Here is a 14,293-nt window from a genome sequence, read left to right as displayed (position 1 = left end):
AATAATAAAGATGTAACTCTAGGCAGATGAAGAATGAAATCAAGTCTGTAGATGTTGGTCTTTGAAGCAAGGAAATACCTGTGGAAACCATGGTTCACACATCTCCAGTACAAGGGAGAGGACAGGCCGGAGAAACTCATCACTCAGTTCACGGAAATGCCATACACTTCACTAGGCAATGGTGGTGGGCAGCTCTCCCCCACAGAAGAGGTTTTCTGAACTGGTGGGAACTTCCCTTGAACTTGGGTCTGGTTAAAAAGGTAAAAGAGAGCCAGGCAGTGGTGGTGCACGCCTTTGATCCCAGGATTCGAGAGGCAGAGGCAGATGAATCTCCCTGAGTTGGAGGCCAACCTGATCTACATAGTAAGTTCCAGGACAGCCAAGGCTACACTGAGAAACCCTGTCTTAAAAAACAAAACAAAACAAAAACAACAAAAACCAAAATCCAAAACAAAACAAAAACAAAAAAGGTAAAAGAGGGGGCTGGAAAAATTGCTCAAGGGTTAAGAGCAGTGGCTATTCTTCCAGAGGACCTGGGTTCAATACCCAGGGCCCACATGGCCACTCAGAACTGTCTGTGGCTCCAGTTTCAGGGGTTCTGACACCCTCACACAGACATACATGGAACAAAGTAACAATGCACATAAAGTAAAAATAAAATTATATATATATATATATAAAGTTCATCAAAGGAATCAGAAAACACTAGCTACATAGCTAAGGGCATATTGTCTATGCTGGAAACTGACTGCTCTCAAAAAAAAAAGGTAAATGAGATAGGGACAAAATAGAGAAATTAAGATGCCCTCCAAAAACCTGCCCAGTTTCTATGTTCTCTCCTAATGCATTCTTATTTTTTGGGAGATCTTTAAGTTGAAGTCTTGAAAATGCACGGTGGTATCATCCTTGTTCAGGTCTTACAGCAGCCATGTTGTTGAGACTTCATTATTAAAATTAAGAGGGGGGGGCTGGGCTGGTGAGGTGGTGCAGCAGGCTTAGAGCATTTGCCGGGCAAGCCTGATGACCTGAGCTCAATGCTTGGAAACCGTGGAAAGATGGAGAGAGAAAGGAGGTTTTACAGATTTGTCCTCTGACTCCCACACACGTGCCATGGCATGTATACATGCAAGTGCTCACGTGTGTGCACACACACCACACACACAATAATTGTAAACTTAAAATATTGTTTGAAGTTTAATAGAATAGGAAATAAAAGGGAGAATGATAAAGTAAGAGGAAGGAACGTGTGGGAACGAGACGAAGGAAAGGCATGGGAAACCTCCATCAGCGTGACTTCTGTGGCTGCGTGCTCTGCCTCATCAAGAGTGGGAGGCGCCAGTGTCAAGTGAGTGGAAAGGAGATCATTGCCTTAAAATACTGAGATGTAGGCTGTCCTCTGGCACTTTTTTTTTTTTTTTTTGCAGTCTCTATTTGAGACCTCAACTTACTAATTATTAAAGTGACTCCAGTCCATCTTTTTATTTTTAATGATAAATGAATTAGTTAGCCAAAGTTGCCATAACAAAGGATTAAAAAACGAAGTAGCTTAAACAATATGAATTTGTCTTGTCCGGGTTCTGGAGGCCAGCAGTCTGAGTTCCAGATGTCTGAAAGGCTATGGTTCCTCAGCAGGCACAAGGGAAATGTCTGCTCCAGGCCTGTCTTCAAGAGTCTTGGTCATGTTTCTTCATTCTGGCAGCACAACTCCAAATCCTCCACGGTGTTCTGCCTGCGCATGCGTATCTCTCCACTTGCAGCCTTTACTTAAGGGCAGCATTCACATTGGAGTGGAGATCTACTCTGCTCTGGTATGAGTTCATTTAACTAGCTATATCTACACAAAGTCGTCTCCAAATACAAGCAGATCAGGAAGTACTTGGGACTGAAAACTTCAGCTTATGCTTTTGGGAAAGATATGATTTAACCCACAGCAGGAATGATTCCATTGTTTTTTGTTTGTTTTGTTGGTTCGTTTTCGAGACAGGGTTTCTCTGTGTGAAGCTCTGGCTGTCCTGGAACTCGCTCTGGAGACCAAGCTGGCTTTGAACTCACAGAGATCCGTCTGCCTCCGACTCTCCAGTACTGAGATTAAGGCGTGTGCTGCCTCCGTGGCTGCTACAGCCGCAGTAGCCGCCACCATCACCTGGAAATTCCATAGTCTAGATTAGCACCTTTTCTATAGCTACCCCTTAACACTGTGGCCTACAAGAGGGACAGCTAGGCCCTTCTGGGCCCTAAGAACAGAGTGTCTTCTGTTCTATACTGCCTTGCCTGGCACCCAAAGAGAAACTCTGCACTGCTTCCTGTCTGTAAGTGAGTACCCAGCAAGGAAATACTCCCCCTGCCTTCCGCCAACACATCTCTGTTTTCATCTTCACTAGAAAGTCCTTCTCTGTGGTCCATTCAATAGGGTCCATCCTACTCTTACCTGGTCACTATGTGATGATCATTTTAGGTCTCAGCCTAGGTTCAGCTTGTCTTTTCCTAACAGTTCTAAGACCCAGGGGAAGGAGGAGACCAGAGCTGGCGAGTCTGCCTGACTGTCACAGTCCTCAAATTGTTTGATGCCTTCCAGAATGGACGAGTTACGGTGGAACAAGAGCCATGAGCCAGAGTAATGGGGTCCTGCCTAAGTACCCAGCCAACAAGGCCCCTCCTAGGAAATCAGAGGACAGTGTTTGGTTACCAAGGACCTGAAAAAGAAGACTGCCCTTACCCTGCCCCACAAAGGACAGGGCCTTGAAAATGAAGATGGAATTTAGATAAACAAGGACTATTAAGACAAATTATCTTTCTTTCAAAATTTTGAAGTAGCCGGGCAGTGGTGACACATGCCTTTAATCCCAGCACTCAGGAGGCAGAGGCAGGCAGATCTCTATGAGTTCAAGGCCAGCCTGGGCTACAGAGTGAGTTCCAGGGAAGGCACAAAGCTGCACAGAGAAACCCTGTCTGAAAAAATAAAACAACAACAACAAAACAACAAACAAAAAAAACACAAACAAAAAATTTAAAGTATTTTTAAGTGTATGGATGTTTTGATTGCACGTATGTCTATGTACCATGTGCATGCCTGGAGTCTGTGGAGGCTAGAAGAGAATGTCAGATCTCCTGGAACTGAAATTCTAGACGGCTGTGAGTGGCCATGTGCGTGCTGGAAATGGAACCCAGATCCTCTGGAAGAGCAACCAGTGCTCTTAATGGATGAGCCATCTCTCCAGCACAAATAATCTTTCTTAATTATTCTCAGGGCCTTTGAAGCTTTTGAAGATACTGACAGCTCTGTCTTAACCTAAGAAGGAAGTTATAAGAGTTCGTCTAATTGTTAATTTATAGGGTTGAACTTTGTTAACAGAAAATGACAATAAAGTTGTATAAACAGGAAAATGTATTCCAAGTGCTCAACACGAGTGTCTGCAGGAGAAACAGAACAGCGCAGAAGCTTGCAAGCCGCTCTTCTCTGTTACCCAGCTCCACGCTTTCCTCCAGTGATGGGAAAAGAGAGAAAGTCTGAGTGGGGGAAGCAAGGACAGCAGAGATCAGGCTGTGAGGTAAGGAAAGAAGTCCAATAGGAAATTGCATAAAACAGAAGAGACCAGTAACAATGGCATTAACTCGGTGCGGGGTGAGACAACCTCTAAGTGGCTCCCCAAAACAATGCCCTGTGAGCCTATTAATGGACAGAAGGGCTTGATTTGGGACTTGATTTGGGAGACAAATAGATTGGAATTTCCCTAAACCTATGCTCTGTTTGCCTTAGAATGGAAACGTTTCTGTTATGGGATTACCGTAGCAATTTCAGAAGATAATAATATATACATAAAACATATAGAATTGTCTCACCTCACTTTAATACTGAAAAATTGGAGGTAGTTTGAATAATTGGCTTAGGCACCAATAGAAGGCAATGGGAGGTGGGGGTGCTGGGAAGGGGTGCTTGCCCAAGCAGGTGCATGCGGAGGCCAGAGGTAGATGCTGGGGTCTCTGAGTTGTTCTATCTTACTGTTTCAGATGGGCTCTCTCCTTGAGCCTGGGGCTCACTGTTAAGGTTAGCCTGGCTGGCCCAGGAGGCATGGACCTGCTTCTCTGATCTCAGTGTTGGAGTTATAGGTCTTAGCTGCCATGCTCAGGTTTTATGTGGATGCTGCAGACCCAAACCCAGGCCCTCAGGCTTGTGCAGCAAAAGCTTGGCTCACCGAGCCATCTCCTTAGCACCAGGAGGCTTTTTAGCTACTAAAAATTATGAGTGTATGGATTATTCAGTGCATTGAAGTCCTCAACAAGGCAAGACTAAACAAAACACTCAAATAGGAAAGGGCCTTTTGTTACTTTTCCAAGCTGTTGCTTTACGGCCACAAGGGACTCACTCCTATTTATTACCTCTCACCTATGTGAATTCTGATCTGGAGGCTAGAACAGCATAGCTCTACAACTATCAATCATGCTGTCACTAAAAAGAAGCAATTTGCTCTCTTCTCAGAGTGCATGTTGGATTGCCTTGGCCTGAAGGCATGACAGAGACCGGCTTTGCCTGACCCAGCCTTCCTCTCTCCACTGCCTAACCCTGAAGGGACCTGAGTTTCGTCCTGCCTATAAGCCTCGGGCAGCAGGGTGGTAGCGACCTCTGTGAGCATCCAGATACAAAATAAAACAAAAAGAAACCAATTAAACAAGAAGCAGTCACTCTTGTGGTACTCTATTGGTTGAGAGAGCAAAGACTTACTTCTTAAGCCAAGAAATATAAAGGTCACTTTTGCTTTGTTTTGTTTTTTAAAGTTTTTTTTTTTTTTGGTTTTTCGAGACAGGGTTTCTCTGTGTAGTTTTGCGCCTTTTCCTGGAACTCACTTGGTAGTCCAGGCTGGCCTCGAACTCACAGAGATCCGCCTGCCTCTGCCTCCCGAGTGCTGGAATTAAAGGCGTGCGCCACCACCGCCTGGCTTAAAGTGTTTTAAGAGATACTGTTGTGGTCATTTTTGGATAACACAAGTTTTTAAAAGTCAAATGGCCCTCGATAGTAGACTGGATAAATGTGTGCTGGTGTCCTGATTTCAGCACCGAGGAATAAAGAGCTGATGGAAACAATGTAGTTGAATCTACTCACGTGCTTAAACCAAAGAAGCCACAGGAAGGAATGCATAGTGTTAAAGTCTAGATAGATTATTTTTCTTTTTTTTTAAAGCTTCACATTGAGAGAGGAGAGCAAGTAGGTGCTAACCGTTCATTCCTTGACCTGCGTGGTGAATTTCAACCTTCTTTTCTGTTATAAATTATTGAATGCTAAATTATTATTAAATTATTACATTTTTGCTTTGTATACTTTTCTGCCTTATCTTTCACAATAAAAAAGGTTAAGAAGTTCATCTCCTAAGAGAACTAGTTTTTGTTTGTTGTACTGGGGATTAAATCCAGCATCTCTACCACTGAAACAGCATCTTCATCCTTTTTTACTTTTTATGTTGAGACAGGATCTAACTAAGGGAGACCCTGTGCAAGAAGGCCTTGCAATTTCTGTCCTCTTCCCTCAGCCGCCTGAGAAGCTGGGATTTATAGACCTATACCATCAGCCTAGATGCCAGGCTTACTAGAAAAAGAACTCATTATAAACCCCAGAAACATTACTCAACAAGAAAACAGAATGTTAAATTTCATTTCAATGTGGAAAAATTCTGTTTTTTTTTTTTTTTTTGGATGTCTACTTGTCTTATTAAATCTTTGTACTCAATGTGCAAAATCTACAAAAATATAAAAAGCCATATTGCATTTTGGCCTATATGAATTATTGATGCTTACATGGCATTTTACATAGTTTATATATGTGTGATTTTAATGGCTACTTAGTATTTCATTGTATTTAAATACCATTGTATTTTGTTTGTTTGTTTGTTTGTTTGTTTGGTTGGTTGGTTGGTTGGGTTTTGGTTTTTGATTTTTGGTTTTTCAAGACAGGGTTTCTCTGTGTAGCTTTGGAGCCTGTCCTGGAACTCGATCTGTAGACCAGGCTGGCTTTAAACTCCCAGAGATGCCCCTGCCTCTGCCCCTGAGTGCTGGGATTAAAGTTGGGCAGTGCCCACTCCGCTCTTTTTGTCTTTTCTTATCCTTTCGACTTTCAATGGTTTTAAATTCTCTAGATTGTCATCATCTCTAAGCTGATTAGGTGCTAGATCCTAGGTACCCTAAATTCATTATCTGGGAACTCTGCATTTATCCCATCCAATTCCACAGCAGCCCATTTTATAGACGAGGAAACCGAGACTTAGAAATGATAAGAAACTTTCGAGTTTCTCTAGGACTGAGTTTCACAATCCGTTATATTGTGACAGCCACACTGGAGTACTGTTGTCAACCCCTAGGCCACATTTGTTTGAACTCTTTCCATTCTGCCCTAAGAAACCTTTTCTTGAGCTTTTCCAAAACAGAATCATAAGGTCAAAGGGTTTGAACAATGTTTGAAGGCTTTTATTCCAGACGTAAGGAGAGGGTTTTATTTTGCTCTTTGAGACAGGGTCTTATCATGTAGCTCAGACTGACCTCCAACTTTCAGTCCTCCCACTTTAGCTTCCTGAGTGTTAAAATCAAAGGTGTGTATCACTACGCTTGGCTCAAAAATATTCCCACTCCCCCACTCCCTCATGCTGGGGGTCTTGAGCATAATAAACAATGAACCAGTGAGCTACATTCCAAGCTAGAAGCAATAAGTGGAGGGCCAGAATCATGGCAAGCTTGGAGAATTCAATTTTAGGGCTTCTCTGTACAACTCCATTCATAAAGATGGTCTGTGTCAATGAATGCTCACACATTAGCCTCTCTGCTTGGTCCATCACACTATTTTAGAAGGTCTTGTTTTCTCTTTTTGATGTGTTTTGGTTGTTGGTGTCTGGGAAAAAATAATTAAACATTTTGGTACTATTTATTTATGTGTGCATATGCATAGTGTATGTGTATTGTATGCACATGATATGTAGGCCATCCAGAGGCTAGAGGAAGATGTCTGTAGTTTTCCTTTATTGCTCTCTAATTCTTCAAAGCAGTGGTTCTCAACCTTCCTAATGCTGTGATTTTTTTTAATACAGTTCCTCATGTTGTGATGACCCCAACCATAATTATCTTCATTGCTACTTCATAATTGTAATTTTGCTACTGTTATGAATCATAATGTGAATATCTGAGATACAACCCCTGGGAAAGGGTTGTTCAACCCCTAAAGCGATCATGACCCACAGGTTGAGAACCACTGCTTTAAAGAGATTGAACCAGAAATTTTTGATTGATTTTTGGCTAGGCTGGCTAATCAGAAAGCTCTCGGGATCTGGCTGTCTCTGCTCCCTGCTCTGGAGTTAGACACAAGCATAACCATGCCTGAATTCTTACATGGATTCTTGGGGATTCCAGCTCAGGTCTCCCAAGATGGCACAGTGAGCATGGAACCAGCTCCTTAGCCCCTGGTCCTACTTTTTGAATCAAAAATTTTCTTTTATAGTGATTGCTCTTTTTCTACCGTGTAATTTTCACTAACTTACAATCCAGAAATACTACATTAGATTTTTGGTGTGGACTTTATATGAGAAAAGTCATATTTCTCCATCTCTTAAAAACCTTAAAATATTGCCTGTTGTATTGTTTTTTTTAGATGGTTATATAATAAATGCCTTTAAAATTCAGTAACAAGGGAAATGGTTGGCTCTTCCCATCAAATAAAATGTTTCTTTTGATCAATGAAAACTATATAACCTTACATTATCATTTTTATTTTTGTCTTGGTTGCAAGTACTTCTTGCAGACTTCAAATTTGAAATCTACTAGAATGGGGGTTTTCAACCTTCCTAATGCTGCGACCCATTAATACAGTTCCTCATGTTGTGGTGACCCCCAAACATAAAACTTCATAGCTGTAAGTTTGCTACTGTTATGAAGCATAATGTAAATATCTGACATGCGACCCCTGTGAGGTTGTGACCCACAGGTTTCGAATCCCTTAGCACAATGATGCTACCCTGGAAGTTCTGTTGTTCTCAGAGGGCAGAGATTTTGCCTATCTTTGTTTTCTGTTTCAGGGGCAAAGCTCCGGGCAGAGAAATAGCTCAAAGGTGCTATGGTGAGAGTCTTATTTTCCAAATGTATAAACATCACATAACTCTCTGGTTGTTTAGCTTCTTTCAATTTCGGTATGAAACAACATCCTGTACTCTGAAGCACCCTTAAGAGAGCAAGCCCTACTAACCACTCCCTGCTGAACAACGGGCTGTTGTATAATTGAGACTTGTCTTGCTGTTTCACAAAACCATTTCTCACTGGAATTTATGCCACTCTGAAGCACACAGAACAGTCTTGGGGACGGTGTTCTGGGGTTTGGTGTCTCTTTAGTGTTAGAGTGGAATGTGGCTCAAATCCTTATCTTTTGGCAGAATTAATTTGGAGAAGACACAGCAAGGGGCACCCGAAAGCCGCGTGAGTGAACCGTGCACCCCTAAGCCGCCCTCTGCACCTTGGCTGCGTCTCGGCTCCACCCTTGCCCTTTGCCTGGCGCAATGATAGTCTTTCTGGACTCTGGTCTTTTACTTGGGGTCTACCCCACCCTCACATTCTAGCCACTTCCCTTCAAAGCCCTAGGCTCATTTCGCTGCTTCTTAGCCTTACACTCCTGACCTCTTGCTTTGGTTACTCTTAATTCAGACCTCGGACATTGCTTTCCTGGTGGGGATCATGCCACCCCAGAGGTTCAGCCTGTGATGATTTCAGGTCACTGCCTTCCCTGGAAAGGGCTCCAGGGCCACTCTTCATAGAGATTCAAGCTGTCTTCTGATTCTCTGTTCTACTTTATTCAGAAGATTGAGAACATACAATGTGACCACATCCATGTTTTTCTTCTCAAAATATTTGCTTTTTCCTTTGCTTGTTATTATTTTTCTATGTAAGCAATAAAATAAACCTGACTAGGTTAAACTACATGAACTTTTCAATAATCAGGCTGGGGATAGATCTAAATGATAGAGCATTTTCCTAGTGTGCATGTGACACTGGGTTCCCTGCTCAGCAGCCTGCTCTGTGGCTTTTGGGTTTGCCAACCTTTTAATTGTAAGAGTTATTCCTGGGGCTGGAGTGATGAGTCAGCGGTTAAGAGCACTTCCTGCTCTTCCAGAGGACTTGATTTTGGTTCCCATCACCCCCCACCCCCAATTGGGCTGCCCACAACAAATTGTAGCTTCAAATTGTAGCTTCAGCTCCAGAGGTCTGATGCCCTCTTCTGACTTCTGCAGGCATTCATACACATTTTACACACACACACACACACACACACACACACACACACACACACACACACGCACACACGCACACACGCACACATGCACACGCGCACGCACACGCACACGCACACGCACACACACAATCTTTTTGAAGTTAGTTCTTAAATCAACAGAGACAGATTTAGAGGCACACTCTTTTAGTTTGTTTCTCCTGAGAAACTTGGTAGAGTCTGGTACAAGACAGGTTTTAGAGGCCCAAACATTTATCTTTTACTTCTGTACTGTATTATGTGTACATTTGTGCAAGCTTGTATGCATGTGGGTATGGAGGACAGAGAACAACCTGAGGTGTTGTTCTTCAGGTGCCTGTTACCTTTCATTTGAGACAGGCCTGGAAACATTACCAAGTGGGCGAGGTTGGACAGCCACCAAGCTCCAGTGACTCTACCACAGCTTGCGATCACAAGTGTGTGCCACCACGCTTGGGGTCTGGGGATCTGAACAGCTTGTGGGACAAGTGGTTTACCAACGGACCCAGACCAAGAAGAACAAATCATAAGAATAATTTTTAAAAATTAGTTCTGTGGTTTCAAAAATTGGATCTCTAATCTAATTAACTATGAACCTACTAGAACTATGCCTATTAATAAAAACTTGTCGAAAAACCAAAAAAAAAAAAAAAAAAAAAAAAGCTGGGCGGTGGTGGCGCACGCCTTTAATCCCAGCACTCGGGAGGCAGAGGCAGGCGGATCTTTGTGAGTTCAAGGCCAGCCTGGGCTACCAAGTGAGTTCCAGGAAAGGCGCAAAGCTACACAGAGAAACCCTGTCTCGAAAAACCAAAAAAAAAAAAAAAAAAAAAAACCAAAAAAAAAACTTGTATGTATAGTCTATGTTGTGATGCGACAATAAATAGTGTCATCATTGGATACTTGAGATATTCCTGAAGACTTCTAGTTCTACACAAACATGTATATGATAACATCAAACACATTTGTCCAAGTAACAAGTATGACATAGACGACTGATCTGAATTTCATAAAGTAGTAAAAGAAAACATTGAGGACCAGGATTCAAACTTCCAAACCAAGTGCTGCATATGTGTCCTACAAAGTGACTAGTTTTGAGTGGAGCCTAGAGCAAGAGAAGACTGTGTGACTGCTCCAAGCTGCCCTGTAAACTTTTCTGTCCCTCAGCCACAGAATCCAGCAGCTGTGCTAGTGCTTGACTTACCAGTGGCAGATGGTCATGTATCAAGTGGATCTTACGGGGCCATATAGGTGAATCATGGACCAAATCATCATAGTGTTTCAACAAAGCCTCTAAAAATAATAAGCTGTCATTTGGCCTGTAACTGGGCCTTAATATGGACTAAATGTTTAACCTTGAACCAACAGATGATCATGCAGCCTGAGCAGTCCATCATGTCCTGGGAAATATCTGACCAATCAGGCCATGAAGTTAGCTATCTATAGCAGCATTGCTTCATCAAATATCAAATGATGATATTTATATACATACATGTACATAAACACACACACATAAATGGTTGGGTCATATAGGCCTTGAAGGCACACTCAGTTTGCATGAAAGGGCTCCAGTGTCCCCCATCCCTGCTCTTGCTGCAGGCCTTCCTTTTCCTAGCTGCGCCTGTGGCCTTACAGGCAATTCTCTCCGACAGTAGGTGAAAGAGGAAGAGAGGATTCAGGCCTGGCTTACCAGTGGCTACGTTCCACATGCAGGAACCCAGAAGTTGATTGGCTGCAGCTGCCCACCCATCTCTGGGAATTCTTGTAGGACAATAATGAATATAAATCCATTCAGTTTTCAGAACTTAGGGCAATGCACTTAGTTGACTATTTTGTAGGGAAGGAGAAGTGGCCAGACATTCAACCATTTACCAATTTATGAGTTGTGGTCAATATTGTGAAGCCCAAATATTAGAAGGGCAGTGGCTGGATTCTTCAGGCTAAAATATATGCTCTAGATCACGGTTCCATACTGGATGCTGTTTCTTCTATGGTTGGGATGAAGAGGTCTGGAAATGTTTTCTTAAACCTGGCTGTGTGTGAAATCTTCACAGTGAACTTCATAAGTTCACTTCTACATGATCTTTCCAATGTGATCCTGCATTAAGAGGAACTTGAGTAACCCTCCAAAACATGCTCAGAACAGCTTTTCTGATAGAATGCCTACTAATAGTGGAAGATTGGATAATAAAAAAAACCATTGTCTTGGGCTGTTACATGAGAGGGAAATACATTTTCATATGAATTAGGCCACTAAGTAATGTAGTGACCTATATTGGTTCTTTTGTTGTAATGGCTAACCTGTCCTATGTGAAATTGAGATACACATGGTTTCCTGAGGAGAGGAAGAAATGGAGACATAGACTACTGTAAGCAGAAGTTAAATAGAATTCATGTCCTAATGAATTAGTCTATGTCAAAATTTATTCAATAAGCGGGTGGGGAGGTGACTCACTGGTTAAAAGCACTTGCTGTTCTTGCAGAGAACCTGGGTTAAGTTCCCAGCACTAACATGGTAGCTTACAACCATCCATAACTTCAGTTTCAGGGGATCCAGCCTTCTCTTCTGGCCTCTGTAGGCAATAGGTACACATGCAGCACATCTACATACATGCAGACAAAACACTCATACACATAGAACATAAATAAACTAATTAAGAATTGTTCAATGATAATGCCCTCATTGTAATCTCAGCTTCTACTCTATCCCCAACATTGATGGAATGAGAAAGAGATATAAAACTATCTCCATCTTCTGTGCAGACACATGAACCAATTAAAAACTTAGTTTTCATTGCACCCCAGCCAGGCTGGCCCCAAATGTGGTATCCTGGAATTTCTAATCCTCCTGCCTCCATCTCCTGAGTGCTAGGATTATAGATGTCTGTGACCACACCCAGTTTTAGGCAGTGCTAGGGATCAAACCCAGGGTTTTGTACATGTAATCAGACACTGTACCAACTGAGCTATATTCCCAGACTCTGTTTTGGTTGTTTTCTTGAGACAAGGCCTCTATTGCCTATACTAGCCTGGAACTCACAGGCTCAGGCTGTCCTCAAAATCACAGCAGCCCTCTTGTCTTAGCTCGGTGTTGAGATTACAGGGATGAAAGAAAACAATGCTAGGCCAACAAGATATATATATATCTATATCTATATATTAATGACTTTTATATATTAACATATATATATGTTAATGACTCTTTGGAGCTTATTATAATCAAGGCTACAGGTCAGTCCAACCACTGCACAAATAACTATAGCACTGGGGGGATATGGAGCACATCACCTTGGAAAAGAACTTTTCAAAGGGTCTGGAGATACAGGGAAGGGAGAATTCATTTCTGGTTGGAGGGAAAGGCTGTGTCTGAACTGAGTAACAGGTGGTTCCAAGGGGAAGGACCTGGGTGAATAAACACACTTAGGTAGAAAAGCGGAGAGTGTGTTTGGAGTGAGTTGCATAGTGCAGCTAGATCTGCTGGAGCCGTGGTGAGCAGCCATGGCAATGAATCCCTGCTTGCATCTCTCTTGAAGGCAGTTGAGGGAGTCTGCCTTAGAAGTGAGAGTCTTGGTCCAGAGACAGCAAGGTTAAAACACAAACTTACTGCTGTTGGCTTTTTAAGCCTGGGAGCATGAGGGACCAGGATCCTACCTTGAAGAAGGTAGGAGACAGGGAATAAGGCAGAGTTGTAAGAGGACTGCATAGAGCTAGAAATAAAGAAGAGGTCCAGTGCTGAGGCCACCTTATACTTTCTTTCTTTTAGTCTCATCCTTGCTTTCTTTTCCTTGCCAACCTAAATGACACCTCTGCTACCTCTGCAGTGACAGGAGGCCTTGCAACAGGTACTTTCAAGAAAACTGGTGCTTTCCTGATAAAAGACGGGCCACTATTTCTGGTCCCGGCATTTCCTCTCTCTTGCCTCCTCTTTTTCTTCCAGTGCCTGGAGCTGAAGCAGCTCTTCTGCAACTATCAGAGGTAAGCCAAGAGAACTGCAGATGCTTTACTGACACGGCTGAGCCTCTGAACATGTATTTCTAACTGCTTGACCTGTGAGGGGGAAAGGTATACTTATCTCGAAGTTAATACAGCTTGCTATTATTTGTTGAAACCTCTGTAACTGAGTTTGCTAATCATTGGCTTCAGTGTTCTAGGGATAGAAAGAAATGCTCAGATTCCATTGCTTGGCCATCTTTAGTTAGAGACTCAGAATAATATCCTTCCCTATAACAAAGGTGGTGCCATTTTCTTGAGATTTGCTTATGTTCTGGTCTTTCGAAATCTGTATGGCAGGCAGGCTACAGTGATAAAACTCAACAGTGCTCCAAAGCCAATAGCTGTAGCAGGAGTAAAACAATATATAATTGTACAAGGCTACGACAACCTAAAGGGATTGAATGCTATTCAGGAGAATGAAATGAAGGTTGATTTTGCCACCAAATAGCAGTAAGACTAGGTTCAAAGTTGACCAGTTACAAGTTTTGTAACCATTACCCAAATCATGTAGCTGTATAGATGAGTATTATACCTTCATGAATCCTTGGCATGATAATAAAGATAAGGCAACTTGTCTTCCTTGGGTTAGTATAAAATTGCACTATAAGGTTTGCAAAATATTTATATCTCAAAGCATAGGACAATTTGCCTTCTTTTATTTGCCTTTTTGAGACAGAGTCTTGCTATGTAGCCTGGCTGACTTGACATTTGACATGTAGATCAAGTTGGCCTCGAACTTATTTCATTCCCCCAAGTGCTGGGATTCATAGCTGCATGCTCCTATACTCTTTCCTCCCATTTCCTCCTCCTCCTCCTCCTTCTTCTCCTTCACTTTTATTAAAAACAATTTCCCCAACATCCCACTCTGTAGCCAAAACTGACTGGAAACTCACTATGAAACCCAGGCTGGCTTCTCATGCTGTCCTCCTGCTTCAGCCTCTCAGTGCTGGGTGAGACTAGAGATACAGGAGCTATCAAGCCTGACTCTTTCCTTCCTTCCTTCCTTCCTTCCTTCCTTCCTTCCTTCCTTCCTTC

This window comes from Peromyscus leucopus, chromosome 3 (assembly GCF_004664715.2).
Source record: "Peromyscus leucopus breed LL Stock chromosome 3, UCI_PerLeu_2.1, whole genome shotgun sequence".
NCBI lineage: Eukaryota > Metazoa > Chordata > Mammalia > Rodentia > Cricetidae > Peromyscus > Peromyscus leucopus.
This window is presented reverse-complemented; position numbering follows the sequence as displayed.